This window comes from Carassius gibelio, chromosome A11, assembly GCF_023724105.1.
Source record: "Carassius gibelio isolate Cgi1373 ecotype wild population from Czech Republic chromosome A11, carGib1.2-hapl.c, whole genome shotgun sequence".
Lineage (NCBI taxonomy): Eukaryota > Metazoa > Chordata > Actinopteri > Cypriniformes > Cyprinidae > Carassius > Carassius gibelio.
The window spans coordinates 5,549,454-5,565,721 of record NC_068381.1 but is presented as its reverse complement, the minus strand read 5'-3'; the positions used below and the strand labels follow the sequence as shown (position 1 = coordinate 5,565,721).

Genomic DNA, 16,268 nt, shown 5'->3' with positions numbered 1-16,268 from the left:
GTGTATCAGGCACTGCATCTGTAAAACTCAACTTACTGAGAATAACTTGTATTTACTTTTCAGGCACATGCTAACCACAGTGTGACTTTGATAAGTGAACAATCTGATTCATTTAGACAGGAAGAAAGAGCTTTTTGAGATAAATTTGATCATAGTTGAGATCTCATAGAGCCAGACATGACTGACAAATCTATGGAAACTCATTTCTGCCTAAAATGAAATCCATAAGAGGAAAAACTAAACAAAAAGATATATATATATATATTTTTAAAAGTCAAATAAAGAGCCATTGCTCACTGACTGACAGTTAGTTTACATGAGTGTCAATCTATTATTATATAGGCTATATATGTCTGTATCTTAAAATCAACGAACACCATCAAACACACAGAATTCAACCAATTTTACATTACAAAAGGACTGAGGGCCCCATCTTGCACCCAGCGCAATTGACTTTGTACACCGACGCATGTGTCATTCCTATTTTGCACCCGCGCAAAGCGCGCTTTTCCCTCCACAGAAGCACTTCGCTAAACTAGTGAATGAACTTGCGCTCCCTGGGCGGTTCAGCGCAAAAAAGGAGGCGTGTTCCGACGCAAACAATCCCTGGTGCTATTTTGCTGTTCCATTAAACAATTGCGCCACCGACCAGAAAAAACATAGGGCCCTATCTTGCACCCAGCGCAATTGACTTTGTACACCGACGCATGTGTCATTCCTATTTTGCACCCGCGCAAAGCGCGCTTTTCCCTCCACAGAAGCACGTCGCTAAACTAGTGAATGAACTTGCGCTCCCTGGGCGGTTCAGCGCAAAAAAGGAGGCGTGTTCCGGCGCAAACAATCCCTGGTGCTATTTTGCTGTTCCATTAAACAATTGCGCCACTGACCAGAAAAAACCTAGTCTAAAGTCAGTGGCGCGTTGCGCGTTGTTCATTATGCTATTTTAAGGGCGCAAGCTTGACCATAATGTATAGCGTGCACAACGCGCATACACTTTGCTCATGTAATCTACACAGATGCAACAGTTATTTTTGCAAATCATAAATTGTTACACTAAAAAAATATTAACACATGAGATGACGGAAATCATTGTGAAATCTTGCTTACAAATTATTCAGGCTAATTGTAGTAATTAAGGATCAGACCTGTTTGCCCGATAGTGGCAAGACATATATATATATATATATATATATATATATATATATATATATATATATATATATATATATATATATATATATATATATATATATATACATATATATATATGTCCTTATAAGGACATCTGACAAATTTGTTTGTCCGTCAAGAACCAGGAAAAAAAAAATCGATGAAACAATTGTGGCTATTTCCTCCCACGCCTGTTTAACCGACGCTATTTTGGGTGGGTTTCTCTCATCTCCATACAACACAACTTCTCTGTCTTTCACTGCTCTTACAAGAACATCAGTCTCCTCGGCTGTGAACCGCTCCTGGCGTGCGCCTGGTAAATACGCCATAATAATAGCAATCAATAATGGAACTTGCGCACCTGCTTTTAAAGGGAATGTTGGATGACGCTCTGATTGGTTTATTTCACGTTACGCCCAAACCACACCTATGAATAATGAAGCTACTTCAGACCAACCCATTTTAGATTTGCGCCGGGCGCAAGAGCCATTTATCCCGCCGGGAAAATAGCAACAGCGCCGAGACCCGCCCACAAAGTTACTTGCGCTTCGCGCTTTGACACTTGCGTTTCAGATCGTTAAAATAGGGCCCTGAATGTTAAGGTTTTTGCAACTTTCAGAAGAGTCACTTGCTTCTATTCTGAGATCTCTCTAAACACATTATATATGTTTTGTTCATTAGATCTTCCTCAGGCCAAGTTAAGAGCGTCTGCGTCAGTTATTCTGGAAACAGACACAGTTGAGCTGAGCTGTGAGAATACTGAACATCTGAAGATGGAGAAGTGTTACTTCTATATAAATGGAAGAGAAAGTAACTCAAAAGTGAGCTCATCATCTCAGCTCTCACTCACTGGATCTCAGATCAGTGTTTGGTCTGGAGGTCAGAGTTCATTTGTGAGAATAAGCTGCTTCTACACTGTGATGAAGAAACAAGTTCAAATACCATCTGCTCACTCTGATCCAGTGACAGTTACAGTCCACAGTGAGTTTTTTTATATGCATATGAAATAATCAAAACAATCACTCTGATCCAGTGACAGTCCATAGTAAGTTTATATATATATATATATATATATATATATATATATATATATATATATATATATATATATATATATATCTCATGAACAGTTCTGTCTAATAGGGTTAAGTCTGTCAAATAATCAGATAGAACTGTTAAACAAAGTAATTCATGTATACAAAAAGTATTATAATGATTGCTTTTATATTATTACTGAGATAATGGCAAACATTATAATACTTTATTAAATAAATATGCATTTATATCAATTGAACAAATCTTTGAATAGCTAATGAACATTTAATTTCACAAACCTTGCAAAATTACTCGAATCCAGCTGTGTTACCCTGGCTTTATTTGAAAAATATGATTCCCAATGCACAAAAAACTCACAAACCCACAATGCACACACCAGAATACTGAGTGCCTTGTGTTAATGGTTTACCCCCTTTTTAATAATATTTTAATTCAATATTTATTTATTTATGAGAAATACTTTGTCATCTAAAGTATAAGTATGCATTTTTTTAATCCATTGTCAAATTATTGAAAATGTCGTAAATATTAATATGTAAAATTATTTCGGCTTTATATCGGCTATCGGACCCACTGTTTGTGTGTGTGTGTGTGTAACCCGGGTCTCCGGCATGGGAGGCGGACGCACTAACAATGAGGCTAAATGGCTACGGCCTCCGTTATAACAATGAGTGTAGGCATAAATATATATATATATGCCTATAGTCATGTGAACCAATATTAAGGTGATGAAAGTTACATCTGATAATGTGGTAATGTGATAACTTCCTGTTATTTTGATCAATTTTCTCTGCAGTTTCAACATCAACCATTAAACATACAAGTACAACAGCCACAACAACCTGTGAGTCATTTCATTTCTAAATATATATTTTTTCTTATTCCATTCTGAATGTCCTTAAAACAACTATCATTCTTTCAAATTCATGAATATTTGTTGAATATTTACAAAATTCACAATGATTTTTCAACAGCTTTAACTGTAATGCCCACTACCGAAACCACAACAACATACAGTACAACTTGTAAGTTACTGTTAACACATTTTCTGATTATTATTTATGATTGTTTGAGAATAAATTTGAGAAATGATTCCATCTAACAAGAGATTCCCCTTGCAATATGCTATTTTTATATTATTATTGACCTTCATTCTGAGACAAACCTTCCAACCAACACAGCAAAGGAAACAATGTGTAAGTTATCAACGGTCAAACTTAACATGTTGGAAAATTAACATGTTGGATCCAAAGGTCATTTTTAATACTACAGAATTCACACAGAATGCATTTCCCATTCAATTATTGTTTTTATATGTAAATGCATAATTGAAGCATATGGAAGAACATTGTGTGTTCCACCCAATATTTTTTGATTTGGAAATTACTTTGGAAATATTTTCTGAACCAATTATTAAACTGTTAACTATTTTCAAACATTTAAACCTCACAGTAGTAATGAACACCGATTACTGTCAGACTTACATGCATCATACATACAGTATGAATGCTTCTTCAGTATCACACAACACAACTTCTTAATATATATATATATATATATATATATATATATATATATATATATATACACACACACTGGATCTATCCTGCACTGTCCAGGTTTTTTTGTTTTTAGTGGTTATTGGTACAATGTTTAGTTCGGAACAATATAAAGGAATATATGTGAACTGTATGTCAGTGTTTGGTTTGTTAAATACAACTTCTCACTGCAGTTTCAACATCAATATCCACTCAAAACACTTCACAATCATTCCATTCGTCATTCCACTACCTCGTCAGACAGTTAAATAAAATAACTGCTCTTGAGCCCTTTGCCATTTTAATCAGACTAAAAACTTTTTTTTTTTGCACTTAAATATTTTATCTGCACTGTTGTTCACTTCATTGATATGCACTCTATCTGCCATGTGCCTTGCGCTGCTTTATTTAACTTCTATTTTTAATTTTATGTCTTTTATACATTTCCTTATTGTATAGTTGTATCTACATTTTATACTTGATCTAGATTTAGGCTCTACTGTTGATGTTATCTGTATGCACCGTAGGTCTGAGAGTAACGCAATTCCGATTCTCTGTATGTACTGTACATGTGGAAGAACTGATAAAGCAGACTTGACTTGATTTAAGGTCTTTTCTGATGCTGATTGTCCTCATGTTTACATTTTTAGATGCTCCTACTAAAGGTCCACATTCACCAACATACAAAGGTATTTGCCTTTTTTCTTTCTTATGTGAATTGATTTGACCATTGGATTCTTTCTCAAATATCTGCAGAACATTTAATTCTCATAAAAAAACAAAAAACAAAAACAAAAAACAAAACACTACGATTCTTTTGGGTATCGCTTATATTGTCAGGTTGAGTAATGTATCTGCAGCAACAGTATTAATCATAATACTCATAAACTTGGAATAAAGTGTTGGTTTGTTTTGACAGATCTATGGTTAATAGTGCTGGTTTTCACTGGTGTTGCTGTTTTGTCTGGACTCATGGGACTCATCTGTCTCTGCCGGTTTGCAAGTAAGTATTTCAAGGTCAGTTTATATAACAACAGATAGTCAACCAAAGTGATGTACAATAAAATAGAATAAAAACAGAATATATAATATTGATTCTCTTTGTTTTCTAGGTAAAAAAAGAAAACCGTAAGTTTTATATTCATTTAATTCAGTAGTGTATGTTTGTAAGTAGACTATATTGTAAATGTTTAACTTCTTATCTGATATGCATGCATGAAAAATCAATAAAACCTGATGTGCCCAGTGAAGGAATTGGTATGGTGAGTGTCACCATAATATTAATTTTAAATACTTATTTTAATATTTAATTAATGAGAACGGTTGAAAGGGACTTGGTCTTTACTATTGATTATGTTATGTAGAGTTGTTCTGGACCTGCAGAGGCATATTCTCTGGTGACTTCTGTCGCAGCAACATCTCAGCCCATATCTGAAGGTAAGAAAACATCATTCTCAGGAAATTATCTTCGATCAATTACAAACATAGAAGCCAATAGAGTGGGCAATATGGCAAAAATATGATAACATGATTTTTTTTTCTTCTTCTTCAGAAAAATGATTCACAATTCTTTGTCATGTTGGTTTTACTATCTTGGTTTTCTGAGCAGTACAGCCAAACTTATATTCCTATTTTAAAAACAAAGCCTTGCAAGGTAACATATATATCAAAACTATTTGCTGAAAGTCAGAGCCAGTCTCCAGATTTGAGTTAACATTTCACAGAAAAATTGTGTAGTTTATGATGGTCACAGATTCAGATTTTTCAGCTTTAGTCTATGATTCCATTCAGTCTGAGGATATCAAACGTTGTTTTCAGCTGATTTTACAATAAATACTGCTTTCATTTATCGTGCATCTTCTAGCAATACGGCATGTGTTTCTGCGTTTTTATACACTGTTTCTACATTGCATTACAGGTGATTTGGTCAACAAACAACAGAAAAAGGGAAATCTGGAGGAAAATGAGGTACAGTATGTTTGAACACTCACACCTCAAGCCCACATGACCGTCCATCATCAACAGAATACTAACACATTCCATCTTCCATGTGTTTTCTGTCTTTCATCTTTCTTAAGAATGTTTATCACCTGTACTCCACAATCCCTGACAAACCAGTTCTTTCAAACGCAGAAGATCACATGTACAGTTTGGTGGACATGCACTGATGAATCTCATGTCTGTGTTTATTATGTACAGCCACTATACTGCAAATAAAATATCTTTTCCTTTCCAGACAAACAGGTGTTTATTTTCATTATTCAGTGTCTTGTGTGGAATATAGAGTGATTTCAGTCTTGGACAAGGCCCACTCCAATACCAAGAACAGCTAATTGAGCATTCAATAGGCTGAACTGTCTGAAGTAATTGTAAATGTTTTGAACTAGATATTTTTTTTTCCTCCTTGCTATTCTGTATTACTCAAGATAAATACATTTAGACAGTTTCAAGCTCCATCATAGCTTTTAGTCCCTCAAAGCCCAGTCAATTACATCAGAGATAAAAGAGAATAGTGATTTACATTCTGTTGTAATGAATCATTCAGTCCAGTGTTTTAGTTTGAAACCCATCCATGATACTCTCTTAAAAAACAAAGGTTCTTTATTGGTATTGATTGTTGCAAGAAGAAACTCCATTGCACAAAAGTTCCTTTATAGTGGAAAAACATTCTTTAGATTTTGAAATGTTATTTACAATAAGAAAGAAAAAAATGTAAGAACTGTTCACTGAAATGTTATTTGGGGAACCAAAATTGGAACCTTTATGACTCTCTTTGGATGATACAAACCAGTGTTTTGCTAGTAAAGTTCTGACTCTAATCAAGGTGGCATAGAAAAGTCATACATCAGGGATGCTGGAGTCTGTTATTATTGTTATTATCAAACAAAACATATATGTGCACTCTTAGCACACTGATCGCTAACATTAGAAGCATAATTTCAAGTTGTTGTAATTTAAGTTGTGAGTAACTGTATTTCAGTCACGAGTGTGATTTGAAAGATGTATCTTGCATTGTTTGCTGTTAAATGACTGGTAAAATGACTAAACTGAAAGATCATACTGTAAAATATCTGTAGATACATTAAACAAATGTTATTTTCTCTATATTTGTACTTCTGATTTATATAAAAATTTTCAGTTTTCTTATATTAGTGCTATAATTCATCTCTTCTGTGCGATTCCTATGTCTACACTGTCATGTATGTTTCCACTATGTCTGTACTTTTCTTTCTTCAGGAACCTGATGAAGCCACTCTGAGTTCCTAGAAATAGACTTGGTTGTATAAACACCTTTTTTGAAATATCCACTGTAATGTATATTTACATCTGCACATGTTCTTATGAAGGTAAGTCTGGGTGATACTTGATACAGGTGATGGAGAAAAGCTAATCGCAAAAGTAGTTTATTGCTTTTTTAGGTAATAGTGAATCAAGATAGTGACTAAAAGATCAACTTCAAACTGTTCCTCTTGTAGCATTAAAACCATTATTGTTGTTATTGCAAGATTGGAGTGAATCTATTGGTGATTTAGATTTCTAGAAAAAAAACATGAAAAATTATGTTTAGGGCAATGTAAAGTAATTAAATGTTTAGGGTAATGTTTAGGGTAGTAAAGGGATGGCGTGAGGACTGTGATGGGTGGCAACACTAAAGAAAACAAACATTCAGTCATCTATACTTAATCTATACTATATCATCTATACTACAATTAAAACTATAGCCACAAGCAGCAATCGTCAGGGTCCAAGAACCAATGGCCCATATGCATGATTAATGGTCTAACTGAAATTAATCTCATGATGTGATTTTTACAGGAAAGTCCAGCTTCATCTTCAGTGAAACAGGTTAGAGTTGCACACAGCTAAAAGGGCAACTGATTTACTTACTGTTTCAAGGAGAAATCAGAAAAAATAGTCCTCGTAACATGTTAACTGTCTTAAGCTTTGTGATCATAATATACTTGGTGTAAGTGGACTTCTATTTAACATTTATTTAGACAGATTGTATGTCATAGGATGTCAATTTTAAATGAATGTGAAGATATTTGCAGCTCAAAAATCTATTTGAAGCATTATCAAGAATCTTTTCATTTCTTTTTCTTGACATTTTTTTATTAAGGGTCTATAGAAATTTAACTGTACATTAATTATATAAAACTATACTGCCATTACAGCATATTCAAATCGACTAAATATATTTAGAGTGTCTCAATTAAAAACAAATGAACTCTGTGTCAAACTCTGTATAACCTCCTTGTTCTGGCTCTCCCTCCTTAACTCAAACACGAGAGCTCCCTCTAGAGGCTAACTCAGAACACCACATATCCCTCTCTCTTAATTGTGTTAGATCAACCAATAATCAAAAGTATGTCATTAATGACTCACCCTCATGTCGTTCCAAACCCGTTTAAGATATTTCAGATTTAGTCCAAGAGCTCTCAGCCCCTCCATTGAAACTGTGTGTACGGTATACTGTCCATGCCCAGAAAGGTACAAAAAAGGTTCTTAACATTTGATCCACACTTTGAAAGGAATGGGTTGTTCCCCCTGTGTTTGCAAGAATGGGGTGGGTTGACTCAGACTCAATCCCATCCTCTTCGCCAATATGTTGAGTGTCTCAATTAAAAGCAAATGCACTCCATATGAAACTCTGTGTAACTTCCTTTATTTCACACTCATGTATTACATCTCTTGTTCTCACTCCCACCTTAACTCAAACAAGAGAGCTCTCTCAGAATACCACATATATGTATTTATTTGCATTTAAAGAGATGGCAATTACGGTTATAGAAAACGGCTGGTATGAAAATATTTCTTATCACTTGCCCTTCTAGTAAGATCATCTTTCATTTGAAATGACTGTTAGTAAAGATTTTGAATCATAAATTCATTACAGAGTAAATTCACCTTTGGTGCTTTGACCCTTAAAAACAAAATATCTTGGGTATTCTGTAGTCTTTGGTAGTGTATTAGAATATAATTTGTGGAAGATTAATCAATTAAAAAAGTTTTAGATTTAAATTAGATTATTCTGTCCAGCCCACATTAAATTTTTCTCAAGTTTTAATATTGCATAATTGTATGTGATAATGTTTTAATAACACTGCTATTAGAAATTGCTATTAACTGCTATTATTTCCAAATTAAAGGGATAGTTCATTTTCAAATTAAATTTTAATATGTTTTAGCTTACCTCAAGGCCATCCAAGATGTAGGTGTCTTTGTTTCCACAGTAGTTTCCATTTTGATATTTTTAGGTCAAACCATTCTTGTCTGTGACTCATATAATGAGGGTCTATGGTCACCACCTCAAAGAGCATACACTGAAAAGTCCAAATGAAACAATTCCCCATTGTAAGTAAACATTGATGACCTAAGATACAAAACAAGCAGTTTGTGTAACAAAATGACCAGTAATTATATCGTTTTTACCTCTTGTACACAACCTCGTCCAAGTGATCTGAGGGCGCGCGTGTTTCCTGGTGTGTGACGTGTGCGCGTTCTGGCTCAGTCTGTGAAAGCGCGGAAAGCGCCAGAAGTGATCTCTTACGCGTGTAAGTGTATCTCTTACACTCTTTCGAGTGTGTGTGTTCCCAGGGAATCAAACCCCCAACCTTGTGCTTGAAAATGCAATGCTCTACCAATTAAGCAGGAACACATACATATACTATAGTAGGTGCAGGACACTGTAATACATTTATGCAAGTGAGAATAGCTAAATAAAGCGAACTTTGACATATTATACCCAAAATTCTTCATACAGTGGACTACTAGTGAAATTGAATAATAATAATAATAATAATAAAATTGGGACCAAAATTATTCAGCACCATAAAAAGCACCATGTTTTGCTTATGTGTTTTTTCCTGAATTGCTAATGCAACACAGTCTAAACAAAATTAAGCATTGCTTGGTAATTGGTCAACAAAGTATTGACAGTTGTGTAAATATTGTCACAATAACAGCTGTCTGAAGTTTTGGTTGATTGTAATTGATTTCATATCTTTCTTTCAAAATTATCTGGCATTAACAAGATGAATTTGTTCTGAAACAGTTTAACTCTTAATTCTTGTCATATTTTATTACCATTTTCCAAAATATATCAAATAAAATGATCATGTTAGAAATGTTGAAGGTGTCTGAATAAATTTTGGTTTGATTGTATATTACATTTTTACAGTGAAGTCAATGCAGTGCTATTTTACATTTAATTATTTGTTTTCTGTACCTGGACACTTAAACATTGAGTAAATAGCACAAATAAATAAATAGAATGAACATACATATTAAACAATTTCAACAGGGCCCACTGGTACAACCTGCACTGGGGCCCCACAAACCCCTGCTACCTTGCTCAAGGGCACACACTGTTCCCTCCCACCTACAACTCATGCCAGCACAAAGACTTGAACTTTCAATCTTTTGGTGACAAGTCCAATGCTCTAACCATTAGGCCACAGCTGCCCCAACTGTGCTTACCAAATAAAATACCAAATACTGTGCAAATTACAGTATGTTATTTCATTATATGTTATTATAGACGTCCAATACGTGTAGAGAGAGAGGGGGGTGGGGGTGGGATTCATTTACAAAGTTTATTTGGTAAGCACAGTAGCACTGGGAACTACACTTATTCAATCAAATGTGAACATTTTTTTAGCTTACACACACACACACACACACACACACACACACACGCACACACACACACACACACACACACACACACTAAGTGTGAATTCTTCTTTAATGTTACAATACAAACACTACAGTGATTAGTTTAGATAAATAAGCATACCAGTGTGTTAAAAGATTCTCCATGTTAAATACAACTCAAGATGTTCTTACTGCTGTTTCAACAGCAACGTCCACTACGTCTTCTATTTACAACAGTAAACCTTGAACAATTATTCATTCACAAACTAATCACTAGTTTGTATTTGTCCCTGTGTTAGTATTAACAGCGACGTCTTCTGGTAAAACTTTGACAGCAACCACACAAACAAGAGAGTAATATTACATCTCAATACCTGGGATTCTTTTAGCATTTTTGATATTTTTATGCTATTGTTAAATTATTAAGTATTAAAATGGTCCCGTTCTACATCGCCGCCACCACAAGTTTTCTCAGTCATCCTGAGGTGTTCATGGCCGTGGGAAGAAAAGGCACAGCAGACACAAAATCTGAATATACCTTCACTTCAAATCTTTTATTGTTTTACACTGAGTTTATATAGGATAAAATAAGGGTGGTACCATCTTTTCAACCAATAGGATATAGATTATATATGTGTTGAGTATGAGCCAAAACAACATTGTGTCTGAGGTAAGCATACCTTCAGCAAATGCTGGAAATATGAGGAATAATATGGACACAGAACACTTGAACTTTCAGTAAAGGATATACTGAACTCAGCAACCTGGGCCCAAAAGGATCCACCACCATTCTTCACCAATTCACCACTTCACCAAAACTATGTATCATCTGCACATGCGTGTATACATTGAGGTAAAGAGACATACGACTAGAGAATAGAGAGAGAAAGCACAGACGGGAGGAGGGAGAAAACCAAGGGGACAGAAAGGGAGGGCTGGAGTAAGAGTAAAAGAGGACATCAACACTCACACCCAACCTTAAAAAAAAACTTCTGTGGAGAGGAGAGAGTAAGAAGGGAGGAGGGATTGCAAAGAGGCAAACTCATAATTACTTCTGTTAGAGATCATGATATAATATAACAGTTATATTATTGGATGCTATTTTAATATTAATAGCAGTACTAAGTAGAATTTTATTTACAAACTAAATGAAACCTATTTAACTCATTAACCATGAACACTACTTCCACTCTACTATTTTTATTTTGACAGACTCATGGCATTATTTCTGTCTGGACTCATAGGATTCATCTGTCTGTGCCGCTTCACCAGTAAGAACAATGTACAGGTTTAGTTTTACAGAAACTGAACAACATGACAGAGAAACATGTGATAATAAAGTCTGTGTCTCTGCAGGTTCTGCTGATGTTCACAGAGATGAACTACACCTCCTGCCAGATAGAAACAACTGCCTTGTGCAAATACTCACACTTGCGGTCTTTGCACTTGACACCTTGACAATTGATATGACGTATTTCCTGTATTTGGCGAAAGTGTTCAAGTGAGGTGTGTGTCGAACTTTTCATTACTTGATGGGACAAACTTAGACTATTGTAAAAATGCCAGTGTTTACATAGCTTAATTTTAAAGCAGTTCCAAATGTTGTAAATACCTGAAGCAATTGTTTTACTACCAAATTATATGTAACACTATCTTATTATTAATAATATATAACTTATGTTGCAGAGGTTTCTGTGGCCTCTCGCACGATTAATATAAGGAGAGATGTGTTAGTGTTTAACGTTCTGTTATGTTGGAATTTACATGTGTTTCTGTTATGTTAAAGATTGTAGAGTTATCATTGTGGTGTAGAGTAGAGCCTGTGGTTGGGTAGAGAACGAGCTACACAACCTTCACCCTACATACTGTATAAGATAGCACATGCTGGAGAGTCATTTCTAACTAGCATTTAACCTTGAAAGGTTTAGTATGAATTTTTCACAAAAAAGTGCTGTTAATTTATTTGTTAAATTATTTAATTTATGATACAATAGGTTACTTAAATGTTTTGCTTGTTCTGAACATATCAGGGTTTACGGTGTAAAGTAAAGGTTTCATATACATGTTACAATCCACACAGTTGTGAGTGTGGTCATGACTACATTCATCTTCATACAAAAGACTTTGGTCTGATGAGTTACTTCCTAATTCACTCAATGTCCACTTCTGAAACAACAACAAACAGTAAAACTGGTAAGTTACTAATAACACATTTTCTGGTTATTCTAGATACTTTTACATTTGAGAAATAATTCCCTTCAAAAGACACGAGACACAGGCACAATGGTCAAGGACATCTGTCTAGTGCATTTACATAAAAAAACAAAAACAAAAAAAAAACAATGGGAATGTATAGTGCAATGGATTGTAAATCACATTCTGTGTGAACGGCCCATAACCATGTTGAAAAAAACAGCATAATCATGAAGCACATCTTCATTTAATTCTGTGTGTGCTACAGCTTACTTTGTACCAATAAACTTTGAAACTGCATCCCAGCTGTATGTTTTATATGACTTGAATCCAACATATTAATTCTACACTACACTTCTCATTGAGGAAGAGTGGATGAACTTACTCGGGGTTGTCTTTGATTTCTTGGTTGTCAGGTTTGTCTTGGATTGGACATCTACAAATGTAAAATAACATATTGCAAAGGGAATCACTTTTCTGTCTGCCCCTCAAAACATGGATGACCTGTTTAATTTCCTTTCCCTAAAGTATTAAATCTTAAGTGTATATATACACTTCTTTATTAAACTATTGTAACACATTGCTTTTAACGTCAACATGAATTCTAACAAAAAAGTTTAGTGAAGTGACATACAGCCAAGTATGGTGACCCATACTCAGAAATCGTGCTCTGCATTAAACCCATCCAAAGTGCACACACACACACCGTGAGCACACACCCGGAGCAGTGGGCAGCCATTTATGCTGCGAGTAGTTGGGGGTTCAGTGCCCTGCTCAAGGGCACATCAGTCATGGTATTGCCAGCCTGAGACTCGAACTCACAACCTTAGGAGTCAAACTCTTTAACCACTGAGCCACGACTTTTCCCCAAAAGCTTCTTTCGTCCCTGGGTGGGCTGAACTGCAACAGTTTCATAAAATGATCATAGTGTAACAATGGTTTTGTCTGGAATTATTATTTTTTTTTTACTTTAATATCAATGACCATCTGAACTGCTTGCTTTTGTTTGCATGAATCATGTAGTTGCTTCCATATGATATTTGCATTAAGGAGTTAAAGTGTACCTAATAAGGGGACCACTGTGTCCAGCTGTGTGTATGAAATCATGAACCTGTTCACTACGGTATGCAATAAAAGATGAAGATAAACCTAAACAAAGATTAGTGTGAGGTGTGTACATAAACAGAGAATATATATTTTGCTTTCTTGGTAACACAGCAGGTATGAGCAGCCTTATTGCTTTAATGAAGAAAAAGATGCATTGATGTGGTATTTGAACTATTGAACTATTAATTTAAAGGACCAACTCATAAGAGTCATTTATTTGAGAATTAATTCCAAGCAGTGTGAGAAACACTGGTGAAATTTGTAAATCAAAGTTATGTCCATCTAAAACATGTTAATTGTGATACTGTGCTGCAGTAAAGGTTCGCTAACATGTTAGAGTGCACAGAACTGTAAGTGTGGTATCATGATCATGTTCATCTTCTTCTTAAAATGGACTGCACAAAGCATTCAGTTTCCTGTGGTCTGATGTGTTACTTCCTAATTCACTCATTGTGTGAGTCTCGTCTCTTCTCTCACTCTCGCTGTAATGGAGTTGTTCATCTTCATAGTGTTTCAACTCCTGACGGAGGTTCAGTCTTACAGTAAGTGATCTCTGCTGGTTAATGTTGATTACATATATGTTCGCATTTGTAGTGAACAAAGAATCATTGTCGAAAATATTGATCATTGGAGCTAAAAGTGTACCTACCTTAGATTTGCAGCAGAATAATTTAGGTTTTTAGAACCCCATAAAATATGTGATTAATATTGGAATATTATTTTGTTTGTAAACATTGTCAGTGAGGAGATGTAATGTAGTGACTGATCTGTTTTGTGTTGTTTCAGAATCTCCTACTGTAAAAGTATCTCCAGATGTCATAAGAGAGTCCAGCTCAGTGAAGATCAGCTGTGAGACTCCAGCAGATGTTAGAGCGAGTCAGTGTTATTTCACCATAAACAGAGAAGAGAGGAATATAAAAGTCAGTTCATCATGTCAGCTCGAGCTCACTGGTGCTGAAGTGCTCAGATGGGCAGGTGTAAAATCACCTGAATCAATCTACATTAACTGTTATTACACAATAAATGAACGAGGCATCAATAAACTATCATCTCATTCTCCTCCCGCCACAGTGACGGTTCTTGGTGAGATACTTCACTGCTGTTCTTCTGTTTAAGAAACTGTATCTGCTAAGTTTAACTGGATAATTTCTCTTTAAACAGATTCCCTTCAGAAACCCTTCATCAGTGTTAGTGATAATGATTACCAGCCCTTCATATCATGTGAAATACCACTTTCAGTCAGAGTTGATTTCATCTGTAGTCTCTACACTGAGGATGATGTTCTTCTGGATCACCGTGTCTCTCACTGGAGTCAGTCTAGAGGGAATGTTTGTGTGTTTTATGTAAGTCGTAGTGAACTCTTCACACAATCAGTGAACAGCAGACAGCTGAGCTGTGTTTATTCACTCAAGACTGAACCTGAGATCAGATCACCACACAGTGACACAATCACCATCAGAGGTGAGTTATCACTATTATGATTTTTTACATGAGCACATTAAATGATTAGAGATGCCTGTATAATTCTACACTATCTAAACTGAATAGAGATGACATCACTGAATTCAATGATAAACTGCCTTTTAACTCTCATTTTGCATTTTTGACACACTGTTTTCCTAATGCATGTTGTTCAGTTGCTTTGACGCAATGTATTTTGTTTAAAGCGCTATATAAATAGACTTGACTTGACTTGACTCTAGCCAGATTTATTATGTCGGATATTATGAAATCTTGCAGGATGATTGATCAAAAAATAAATCCAGTTGTTCTATACATCAGTGTATCAGACACTGAGGGCCCTATCTTGCACCCAGCGCAATTGACTTTGTACACCGACGCATGTGTCATTCCTATTTTTCACCCGCGCAAAGCGCGCTTTTCCCTCCACAGAAGCACTTCGCTAAACTAGTGAATGAACTTGCGCTCCCTGGGCGGTTCAGCGCAAAAAAGGAGGCGTGTTCCGGCGCAAACAATCCCTGGTGCTATTTTGATGTTCCATTAAACAATTGCGCCACTGACCAGAAAAAACATAGTCTATAGTCAGTGGCGCGTTGCGCGTTGTTCATTCTGCTATTTTAAGGGCGCATGCTTGACCATAATGTATAGCGTGCACAACGCGCATACACTTTGTTCATGTAATCTACACAGATGCAACAGTTATTTTTGCAAATTATAAATTGTTACACTTAAAAAAAATATTAACACATGAGATGACGGAAATCATTGTGGTGTGCCACGAAGATGTGAAAAAATAGGCATAAATCTAGCTTACAAATTATTCAGGCTAATTGTAGTAATTAAGGATCAGACCTGTTTGAGGTCATATACGTATAAGGACATCTGACAAATTGGTTTGTCCGTCAAGAACCAGGAAAAAAAAAATCGATGAAACAATTGTGGCTATTTCCTCCCACGCCTGTTTAACCGACGCTATTTTGGGTGGGTTTCTCCCATCCCCATACAACACAACTTCTCTGTCTTTCACTGCTCTTACAAGAACATCAGTCTCCTCGGCTGTGAACCGCTCCTGGCGTGCGCCTGGTA

General features: G+C 35.5%; 1 protein-coding gene and 1 long non-coding RNA gene across 4 annotated transcripts in view; both read left to right on the top strand.

Moving 5' to 3' along the window:
- The window catches only part of LOC128022124 (serine-rich adhesin for platelets), a 66,041-nt gene that overhangs the window by 18,603 nt on the left and 31,170 nt on the right, over window positions 1–16,268 (top strand). The window lies entirely within an intron of this gene.
- LOC128022130 (uncharacterized) lies at window positions 5,128–5,987 on the top strand. Its single transcript, XR_008185863.1, has 3 exons — window positions 5,128–5,201; window positions 5,683–5,732; window positions 5,843–5,987. It is a non-coding gene; the product is annotated as an uncharacterized LOC128022130 (long non-coding RNA).